We start from the raw sequence: 11,861 nt of genomic DNA, 5'->3' as shown, positions 1-11,861 counted from the left end.
AAATTTTCCGCATAACCAGGGCCCCTTGGAAAGAACATTATGATAATCCTCATCATTGACAAACATGACGATGAAGAAAACCTTGGAACATAAGAGGACCCTACAATCCTTGGTCTAAGTTGAATGATTCCATTGGTAAAGGTAAGTTGTGTGTGGCTGCAACCCATTGAAACAACAGATGAAGCCATTTCCTGCCAAGAACTCATAGAGTGCATTCAAATCTGGATAAGTGATTTCAAGTGAAGGGAACTCCTAAGCTTTGTCTACTAAAAAAGAACCCAGAGAAACCTGGGACTGAGGCACATTGCTTGAGGGCTGGGGACGTGCCTGAGGTGTTATTGTACTTTGGGGAACCTGGTTTTTGACCGCGCCTTTATAAGAGAAGGCTTGGGGGAGAGGAAGGTTTTCTTAAGATCCCCCATGCAGTCAAAGTATCAAGAAAAAATGACATCCCTGCATATATTATAAGCAGAGAGAGGAGAGAGATTTTCCAGTTTCTTACCTTCGGAAATAAGGCGTTGTAAATTAGAGGGTATCCTTGTTTTAAGTTCCAATGAGAGCTTGAGGTATTTTACCAGATCCATAGATCTCACCCAAAAAAGCATCGGATTCACGGAATTCGATCTAATCGAGATCTGGAAAGGGCTCAGGAGATATGATGTAGTGACAGGTTCGACCTTCTCACCAACAACTTCCCCTTTATTAGGCACAGATTCACTCACAGGGGCTGGCTCCTCTGCAACGACGACGCCTTTGGTAGACTACTCTTTTAACTTCTCATATTCAATACTTTTCTCCTCCTTTACTGGAACATTGGGAACCTTAGTGTCTACTACAAGAGTGGCCTGTTCTAGCATCTCAACATTTTTAACACGTTTAGGCTCAGACTTCCGCAGCAGGGTCTTTTTGGTACTCTGATCAGTCTTGTTTGGGCTCTTTGCTGTGACCTTTTTAGGGACTACTGCTCCTGCGGGATTCTTCACAGCTTGGGGAGGCATGGCTGCTCTAAAATAATCGGACCTTGATATGGCAGGTGCTTGAAACCCTCCTCAAACTAATCCTTGAAAACAACATCTTCGTGATTTACTTGTAGTGGCAGTATATGATTCCAATAACCTATTCAACAATTTCAAATGAAGAACTTAAAGATAGTGAGGAAGAAGAGGAACCATTTCTAATCTTGTAGCCACCGGACAGACCCGCAACCATCAAGAATAACTGTGCCAACAACATTAGTCATCCATCCTCCTACACCACATATGAAGATGACTCTGACGACAATGTGACCATAGCTATGCAAATTGGCCTTCTGAATTTAGAGCTTCAAGAGTGCAGAAGCAAAGGTGCCAGAGAATATACGGACATGGTTTCCATGAGTCTTAATGATGGGTTTTTTCAAACGAGGGAAAATTGGTAGAGGGAATGTACTTGATACCTATGCTTGCATAGATCCTCATCGGTCCTACGCAGTTTTCTTGTGTCGTCCATGGCAAGACCTTCAATAGCTATAATAATATGCATGTGCATGTGGGGACATGGATCCCAATATCAGAAAGGCCCAGATTCACTGTGAGGAACTAAGCTGTTGGCCATCCCAAGGCTCCCCTATTATATGCATACAAATCCACACATGCTTAAGAAATTTGGATTCCATCTCGTCCTTGTAGGAAATCGCTACACTATATGTGGACAACGAAAACATGCCATTAGGTCATATATGTGTGTTCTTATTGTATTTGAAGGTGATAGATGGAACAATATCAGAGACCATGTTCATTTTAATCTCAAAAGGTGGTATGTTATTCTTGGGAAGTTGTACCTGGATATTTAACATTTAATGAGACTACTTGCATATAGTCATCAATCAATAGTAACTCAAGAAATGTATCTAGGAGATTTCTTGCGTGCTTTTTAGAGTGTCGGAAAAAAAGATGAAATGCTCAAATTGAAGTTGTCTTTCATTAATATGACATCACTGAGAATTCATTTAGAGGATCACTGCACATATGTCTCTACTGTAGCTATTATTTTACTAAAAAACACATGGCAATATTTGGAGGAAGGATTAATTCCTCTGACTTCCTGGAGATCAACTAACTGATTAGATTTTGCAGCAAGGTCTTCTTCCAAATATTTGAAAGGAAAATATAACAATGTTTGTATTGCTAGAGAGGCTATAAATGTAAGAAAGCAATGGAATCCTGCGTTGTTAAAATTGTCTAAAGTGAGTCATATTCTAATGTAGTAAATTCTGCTTATCTGTCGACACCTGTGTTCCCCTGCAACTTTTACCAGTAGGTTAGGATTTGTCTCTTTTCTTCAGACTCATGGATACTAGCAAATGTACAAGTCTCAATGCTTTAGACAGTGATATGAATAGGCAATTCAATAGTGATGTGAAGCTTGGTCCTCTCAACGATAGTGAACCATTGATTAAGGTCAGTAATGGATTGAAGTTGATTCTTTCTAGTTCATCACTAACAACGAAGACAATCGCAAATAAATTAAAGCTACTAAAAATAGGGATGTGGGCTTGTTCTAATGCCATGCAAATACATTCCCTTTCAAATTTTGAAGGGAAAACACCTGTGTCCAAGCAATGGAATTTACTGAAAGATATTACAGGTAGAAAGAATGGCAAAACCTATGCATACAAGAGGGGAACAAGAATTACGCAGGACAATAGCGAAGGAAGACATAATATTATCTTGAGCTGAAGATCAAAAGTTTCTAGGAAGCATGCTCGTTATATGACATAAAGATATACAATAAGTCAGTTATGGAATGAGAGATAACAATTGGTCTAAGCTACAAGCCTGATACATTTTAAAAATTATTGGAGTCTTTGTACCTGGATTGGAACTAGAGTTTCAACCTATTGTTGACTATTTGAAGCTATATATTATATCTCATAAGCAAGATAGTCATGATATATATATATTCAACTTATTCAAGATATTACATCACACCTATCTCCATTTATTCCTCATCTAGAGGCAGTGCTCTTAAATTACACTAATGTTGAATCCAAAATTCATTTTCTAGCAATGCTGATAGGACCATCTTATCACATACTTTGCATTGCGGGCCAAAGGGAAAATGCAAAGGGTGGAGCTAGATCCCTTGATTTGGACCAGATGAGTAGCAATTAAGGATCTGTTTTGACGATATTTTTGAAATTTCTAGGCTCAACCAAGGAGGGTGTGTGGTCCAACCCTTACTCATCAACTAACTCCTAGCTCCATTGGTTTTCCATCTAGATGTTGCTCAGAAAAGCATACAAGGACAACCACCTTGGAAATTTGTGCCAATCAGTTGCTTGTATTACACATGATTACTACACTTGGATGTTCCCTAGAAGTGTCGATTCTAGTTGTGGATTCACCAACATTATTTTGGTCAAAGGATATGACAACTAACGAACAATCTGGGGAAACTAATTCCATACATCCATGCAGAAAATAGGTATCATTTGCATTATATACCTAGTATGCTTTCTTTACCAAATCTTATACCATAGTTAGATCAGTCTTATTGTAACATGATTAGTTTTGATAATTTAAAATTTGTTGATATAATAGGTTTTAGTAGTTTAGAAATAATAAATGGGTCTGCAAGAGTAAATGCACCCTCAAAATGTAAATTTAAGTTTCATTAGCTGGTTGATTTAGTTAATCATGCATTTAAACATGATTAAATGATGTAATAAATTAAATTCAATAGTTGAGAATGAATTTTCAAAAACAAAAAGAGGTTTTTATTGATAACATCCTCATGTAAAAAAACGCTCTTGGATTTCTAACAACTATTATGGTTCGGGAGATTCGGATGAAGCTTTGCAGCCATAGTTTCCCGAAATTTCCTGTTTTAGTCACCTTTTTGTAAAGAATATTGTGGAAGAAAAAAGATGAATCCTTGGAAACTGGAAGAGGCTTTGGTTCATAAGATTCCAAAATAAAAAATCCTATCTCACTTTTCATACAGGTGTCAGGGGTTGGGAGGTACACTCTCATCGTGTTTAGCTTAATTTTTTGACTGTGCAATGTCATGTTTAAGCCACTTTTTTGCATAACATATTGCGGATAATTAGAGATGAATCTTGGGAAACTGTAGGAGGTTTTTGTTCCTAAGATACTAGGCTACAAAAACCTCTCTCGGTTTTTAAAAAACTAGCTTGGTTTGAGATATTTGAAGGGATGACTGGACCCTAGTTTTTAGAAATTCGGGAGGAAAAAGCTCAAAGGCAATTAGTGACTTGGAGGCCACCTCATCAAATATGAGTTGCAATCAAATTCGATTTCTCTTCTTTATCAATAGAAATCCTCAAGGATAGTACCAGAATTCTTCGAATAGTTTTAGTTACCTTTATTTGTGTTCTATTTTTGTAATACAATTTTTAGATATTTATAATAGCTCTTCATACTTTTATCAAGATATTTTGTGAGGAAATTGTATAAATACTTCATCAATTGAAGTAATATGTGTGGGCTTCTGATGCGAAGGCTCTTCAATTTGTAATAGCTTCTATTATAGGATTTCTAATGAAAGCCTTCCGACGCCAGTTTGACATAATTTTGTGTTTTCTAGTATGTCTTTCTAGTGTATCATATCTTATTTCTACACATGTTCAAAGCATTTATATGAAGGTGTGGGTAAGTGTAGATTAAGTCTTAATCTCTCTGAAATCCCTTGTAAAATCATAGCCATTAAAAGATATTATCTTATTGGACTATCTGTCCGAAATAGATCCTCTTATAATTGGTTTCAGTTTGGCCTTATTGGATACTTTGAATATGTTTTGTTGGGCTGTAGAAATCTTCTACATGCATCCAAATTTCCCTTGTTGTTAAGAAGTATGTATGGCTGCTTAATTATTAGGAATATCCTTACATTCTTCTATCATAATCCTTGAAAGGCTAAGTTATTTTGTTAGGCTAGAAGCTGACACATTCTGAAGGGACCCTGTGAGAGAGGCCTTTAATCATGGATAGGGATTGTCATTGATCGCCAACCACCCCTAATTAAAACCATAAATCTGGCCATTGTGATTCAAAGGATGATGTTCAGTGACAGGTGAAAAACATTAAACAAAGCCTTGTAACCACTAAGGGATCCCCCTCTGGTTCAAAGGCTAGCTTGAACCTAAAGGCTGGTTCAGTGTAATTTTTGCAGCCAAGGACTGCCTATGGGAAACAGGTACAACATCCGACGCCGTTGCCGGGAAGCGAAGTAACGAAGATATCTTTCTCCGAGGAACGATAAAGATTAGATCTATTCCTTGCTGGTGAACAAGGAGTAGGCATTTAGTATTGGTTGCATTTATTTCACCTGGTGACTCCACTTTGTCATATGGCGATTCCAATGGGTAACCGATCCCACAGTTTTGAAATTTCAGCTGCCTTTACTCCTATGCAAGGTTCATTGGTACTTGTAATCATCAGTATATGTCTCTCCCTCTCAGCCATGGTTAGAAATCTAAAATGTCTACAGAGGATGCAACTTTTATAGTACACCTGTAAGTATAAGTTTCCCATGGTATTTCATGTTCATATTGTATATATTCTTTAGATTTTTAGCTGTTGGAAACATGGTTTATCAATAAATCCACTCCGCACTTGGTTACATTGGAAAGTAGATTACACCTAACAGTGTAAAGTTTTTCAGTTCAATTAGATAGAGTTGTAGGGATTGATTAGATATTCTGAGTTTCAGTATGCAGTAGATCAGCGTGTTCGTTGTTTATGAGTGGTGTGATTTGAAGAGTATATGATAGATCAACTTATATTTTCAGTCTCTAGAAATTTTCAGTTTTCAGATTTCAATATGAAAGAGTATCTGAATTAGTGCAAGCATATGGTTGCATTTTACAGTTGTAGGTTGCAGTGTGCAGTAGCAGAGTATTCAAATGACAACACTGATCCATGGGGATTGGTTATATTTCTACATAAGATGGAAAATCAATGGTTGATGGTTTTATGGTATGACTCCATGCCCAACACTAAAGGCAACTGGTCTACTAGTTCTCTACATCCCAAAGGGGGAAGCAACCCCCATTGGAGCCGATGTTGTAACATGATTAGTTTTGATAATTTAAATTTGCTGATATAATAGGTTTTAGTAGTTTACAAATAATAAATGGGTCTACAAGAGTAAATGCGCCCTCAAAATGTAAATTTAAGTTTCATTAGCTGGTTGATTTAGTTAATCATGCATTTAAACATGATTAAATGATGTAATAAACTAAATTCAAACATGGTTTACAAATAGATGAAAACGAATTTTCAAAAACAAAAAGAGGCTTTTGTTGATAACATTCTCATGTACAAAAACCTCTCTCGGACTTCTAACAGCTATTATGGTTCGGGAGATTCAGATGACGCTTTGTAGCCATAGTTTCCTGAAATTTCTTGTTTTAGTCACCTTTTTGTAAAGAATATTGTGGACAAACAAAGATGAATCCTTGGAAACTGGAAGAGGTTTTGGTTCATAAGGTTCCAAAATAAAAAATCCTATCTCACTTTTCATACAGGTGTCAAGGATTGGGAGATACACTCTCATCATGTTTAGCCTATTTTTTCGACTGTGCAATGTCCTGTTTAAGCCACCTTTTTGCAGAACATATTGTGGATAATATGAGATGAATCTTTGGAAACTATAGGAGGTTTTTGTCCCTAAGATAATAGGATACAAAAACCTCTCTCAATTTTTACACAAATAGCTAGGATTGAGATATTCGAAGGGATGACTGCAACTTATTTTTCATAAATTCGGGAGGAAAAAGCTCAAAGAAAATTAGTGACTTGGAGGCCACCTCATCAAATATGAGTTGCAATCAAATTTGATTTCTCTTCTTTATCAATAGAAATCCTCAAGGATATTACTAGAACTCTTCAAATAGTTTTAGTTACCTTTACTTTTGTTCTATTTTTGTAATACATTTTTCAGATATTTGTAATAGCTCTTGATATTTTTATCAACCTATTTTGTGAGGAAATTGTATAAGTACTTCATCAATTGAAGTAATATGTGTGGGATTTTGATGCCAAGACTCTTCAATTTGTAATAGCTTCTATTATAGGATCTCTAATGAAAGCCTTCCGGCTCCAGTTTGACGGAATTTTGTGTTTTCTAGTATGTCTTTCTAGTGTATCATATCTTATTTCTACACATGTTCAAAGAATTTATATGAAGGTGTGGGTAAGTGTAGATTAAGTTTTAATCTATCTGAAATCCCCTGTAAAATCATAGCCATTAAAAGATATTAGCTTATTGGACTATTTGTCCAGAATAACTCCTCTTAGAATTGGTTTCAGTTTGGTCTTCTTGGATACTCTGAATATGTTTTGTTTGGTTGTAGAAATCTTCTACACGCATCCAAATTTCCCTTGTTGTTAAGAAGTCTGTCTGACTGCTTAATTATTAGGAATCTCTTTACATTCTTCTATCATAATCCTTGAAAGGCTAAGTTATTTTGTTAGGTTGGAAGCTGACAGGTTCTGAAGGCACCCTGTGACAGAGGCCTTTAATCATGGATAGGGATTGTCATTGATCGCCAACCACCCCCAATTAAAACCATAAATCTGGCCATTGTGCTTCAAAGGCTGTTGTTCAATGATAGGTGAACAATGTTAAACAAAGCCTCATAACCATTGAGGGAGCCCCCTCTGGTTCAAGGGCCAGCTTGAACCTAAAGGCTAATTGAGTTGGTTTCTTGGCGTGGTTTTTGCAGCTAAGGATTGCCTACAGGAAACAGGTATAATAGCTCTCAATAACTATTTATTGGTTATCAATGACCAACAGATGTATCAAACAACCACAATATATAAAGAAGCCTTTTGAAATTCCCTCAAGGCCATCTACTATGTCACCACAAGAAAAGATAGAGAAACTAAGATGACACTAGCATATGCAGGCAAGACTTGCAAATGAACATCAACAACAACAATATGGTGGTTAGGATGATTCCATGGATCATTCTTGTGAATAAAAAGCCACAGAAAATCAATCTCAACATGCAGTTGTCAGTCCAAAGGAAGGGAATAGTAAACTTTTGCAATCATTAAGTGCATAATCAGACTCATAAACTCCACATGAAAATTCCACTGCAGCTTTAGTAGTTACCAACATTGATGATGATGGTTCTCTAGAGGCAGTCGTACTTCATCAACCTGAAAATGCCATAGCAAGGTTGGATATCTGAACAAGGTTATGCATCCAAGGTGCATTGTTTTGTCTTGCTAGGAGTGCAATGAAACATCGCTATGTCAGTGATACAAAGAACAATAGTCAAATTCGTGAACTGCAATTTGGAGTTGGTGGCTTGTGAATGTCTATCAATTATGACAAAACCAAGACTAATAGGTATACATGATTGAATGACATGGAAACATAGGTGAATCCAATTGACTGTACCATTTCTCAATTGCTTTTCCATAATCATTTGTTACCTTCAACAGGACCTGTTAGTGCGACTGCAGGTTTTGGAGATTCCAGATTCCACTTTCTATGAATACTCAGTCTCTTTCTAAAGCACCAAATCCCTGGATATGTAGGGCCTCCAGTGTCTTGAGTCTCAAATGGGCTTAGCATAAACCCGACAGCCAAGACCCAACCCCCTATACTAGTTCAATCACCTACATCCATGTCGCAGATTGGGATAGGATGTGGTACTCAGGGTATTAATAATATAAAAAGGTTCTACCTCAGGTGGTTCTTGCAGCACTTCTGTTGTCCTTTTCAATCAACTTCATGCTCCTTTAGCATCTGCAAGTCTCCAAAACTACAATCCTCTTGTTGAAAGTGATGTCATCTTGGATACTAGTTGTTGGAAAAACTGGGGGGTGGTGTGAATCAATATTTCACTCTTTTTTACACAATTAGTTAGATTCCTTTAAACATTTAGAGCATCAAAACAAAACTTGTATTATCATCACGTCAAATAGACAATGCACAGAATATTTTCTTTCGACAAATCCTCGTTATGTATGGTTACATACAAGTTTACTAGTCGCACTAGAAGGACGCACAAAACTCCCCAAGAGTTTTACCAGCAAGGTTTGGAACAAAGCTAATTCTCCCTAATGCCTGAAGATTTTTACAGATCCAATTTGAAGGGGCCTTCAATCCCCTAATCACTTCAACTCAACCACTTTGCCCTACAACACTCAGTTGCTTCAAACAATGACCAGGATTGGGCTCCCATACCGGGGACAATGACCCAATTACAAAGATAGGCCAATAATCAATTACAATTGTCCAATTTCATCCTGCTAAAAATACACAACAATGCCCAACTGCAAATCAAATTTGAACTGCTAAAGATGCATAATCTGCTGCACAACATACCTCAAAAGACATTCCCTTGAATATGTAATAACACTGACATGACTGCAAACTGAAGATGATGTGATGCCTATATCCAAACTATGACTGTCAGTACACATGCTGCAATTGAAATCCTACCTCAACACTCTCACCTGACATACATCCTCTGCTCAGTTCACTGTCATAAACAAATTTTCCTTTGACCATTTTACAACATATTGACTAAGATTATTGATGACTCCATTGGATGAATGAAGCGCTAGTTCTTCATTGAACTTCAAAGTCAATCCTTGAAGGGTGAAGCAAGCAATTGTTAAGGCAATTTCATTCACCCTGACGACTCTCATGTCATTAAGGACCCAACATGTTGACCACATATATTCCCGCCATAGATATGACAGGGACCCCAATATATCCTTCATCAAAATCCATAAAGAATATGCCAATGTTTGATGGGGATCCACATTCCGCAACCAACCACGTGGTAAGGTTCATAAGGTACCTTTCAAAGCAAAATATAACTCAACTTTGTGACCAAATGGAATTGTTTGTCCTATCCATTGCCCCAAGTACCAATTGGCTTGAGTCATGTAAATCTAAAATCATTCATTCTCTTCCAATGTTAACTACGCACTTATTGTTACATGAAGTGCCGAGTTTCCAATCTCATGAATACATATCCCAAATGTTAGATATGGCCCTTTGAGAGGAGAAAGTTATTGAATATGGTTTTATGCTTGAGTAAGAGTCTCTTCTTGGTGCATACTTTAGTGATTGCACCAAAGGGGAGACTCATGAATTAGAAATCATGTCCTCTAAGGATAATGAGGAAGATCTCAATCCCAATAGCCCTTAGAAATTGAAAGAATGGATGATGGAATATGAAATGTCTTGTAGGAAACTAATGGCCACATATAACTCCCAAGAGAGTTTCTCCCACTACTGTGAGCAATCGGAAAGGCTTTATAACACGAAGAGTGAATATAAAGAGAATCCTATTGATGACCTTCTTCTTTAGGCATTTGATCAAAATCATGTAGTAAATACCTTGGAGATCATTCTCCGTGAACGGATGAAGGAGGAAAAATCCTCCCTGTCTAAAGAAGAGAATGAATGGCATCCTAACCGACACCAAATATATAGTGAAGAATGGGATGATTATGACGAAGATCATGGTAGTCGAATAAACGAAGAATCTATGAGTGACTTTTGGGGTGTTGATTGGGGAATTGGGTATGATTATAGAGACGAAGACCCCATGGTTTCTCAAGTCCATAAGCATGAGCTCAGGGAAGCAGAAAATGCTCTGCCCCTTCTAAATAACAATGTTGGTCCTTATGAAGCCCTTTGCAGTGGTTGGAAAGGTCTCTTCTTTATGTTCAAAGATGATTGAATCAAAGAAGAGCCTTTCGTGATTGTGGGAAATTCTGATGACTAATATAAAAGAAATTAAGGAAGATGCTTCCCTAGGTCATCCCACTGATAAAGGGCTTTTCTTCATTTTTGAGAATTCCTTTGCTGCCCTAGAAATAGACGTTTGTTATGATGTCCATTCCCTAGTCTTGATGAAGAGAAACTCTCCCCTATGAATGATGAAGATTCATGGTTTTTTCCCAAATATGATGATGGGTCCACTTCTTGTTTTCCCAATGACCAAAATAGTATCATCCTAAACATGTCTGAGTCTTTCACTCCTTCTTACCCTAATGATGATAGACCTGAGATAGTTCTTCATGAAAGATTCATATACTTGGTCATTGACATTTCCATCTCCTGGTTGGAGGATCAAATTAAATCCTCTCAACTAGTGTCTTTTCCTTGTTTCAGGGTTCCTTTCTATGGCATGTGGGTCTCTTATTTGCCCACCTCCATCCCTCGTAACCCTCATATAATTGGTCCCATTTGTATTGCTAGGTCCATTGCAAAAATAATCATGGAAGCATGCATTCTTGTATTAACCAATTGACATATTGGTTGCATTGGGTGTATGATTATACCTAGAACTTGACATTGTATGTTATGCATGTTAGATTAGGATGCATCACATGTTGATTTTGCATTAAAACTAACCTCATATGATATTTCTCATGGTAGATTAGATGCATTTAAATTAAAGTTTGCATATATTGTTTTTCTGTTGATTTTACGACCCAACAATAAGCATGGGTGATCATAAGACACCATGAAAAACATGTTGCCCCGTGGGTTTAATTGTTGATATGTGCAGGTAACAGGTCTGCGGTAGCCAAGAGATTGCTGGAGTTCTCATGACCTCCCTTTCGAGTAGCTTTGTCCACTTCTTCGAGAGATCATGTCCTAGTTGGAGTCAGATGTTACTCACCATTTTGTGGGTGATATCCCCAGGAGAAATTTTTTCTCCAAGATGGTCCTCAATCGGCAGCCAACAACCCTTTGCGACCACCAACTAGCTCGTTGTGCCATTTCTCCGCCACCTTAGCCAACCATGTGGTCCCTCGCCCATCTATCATGATCATATGTTTGAAGGAGGGCTTCCTGAACCTAAAGGTATGCCTTGT

General features: G+C 37.5%; 1 pseudogene; it reads left to right on the top strand.

Annotated features, from left to right (window-relative positions):
• The first annotated feature begins 2,327 nt into the window (after positions 1 to 2,327).
• LOC149141801 (uncharacterized) lies at positions 2,328 to 8,849 on the top strand (annotated as a pseudogene).
• The last annotated feature ends 3,012 nt before the right edge of the window (positions 8,850 to 11,861 follow it).

This window comes from Pinus tabuliformis, chromosome X (assembly GCF_031772625.1).
Source record: "Pinus tabuliformis cultivar Carrire ecotype Pingquan chromosome X, CPIR1, whole genome shotgun sequence".
In the NCBI taxonomy this organism is placed as follows: Eukaryota; Viridiplantae; Streptophyta; class Pinopsida; order Pinales; family Pinaceae; genus Pinus; species Pinus tabuliformis.
This window is presented reverse-complemented; position numbering and strand designations above follow the sequence as displayed.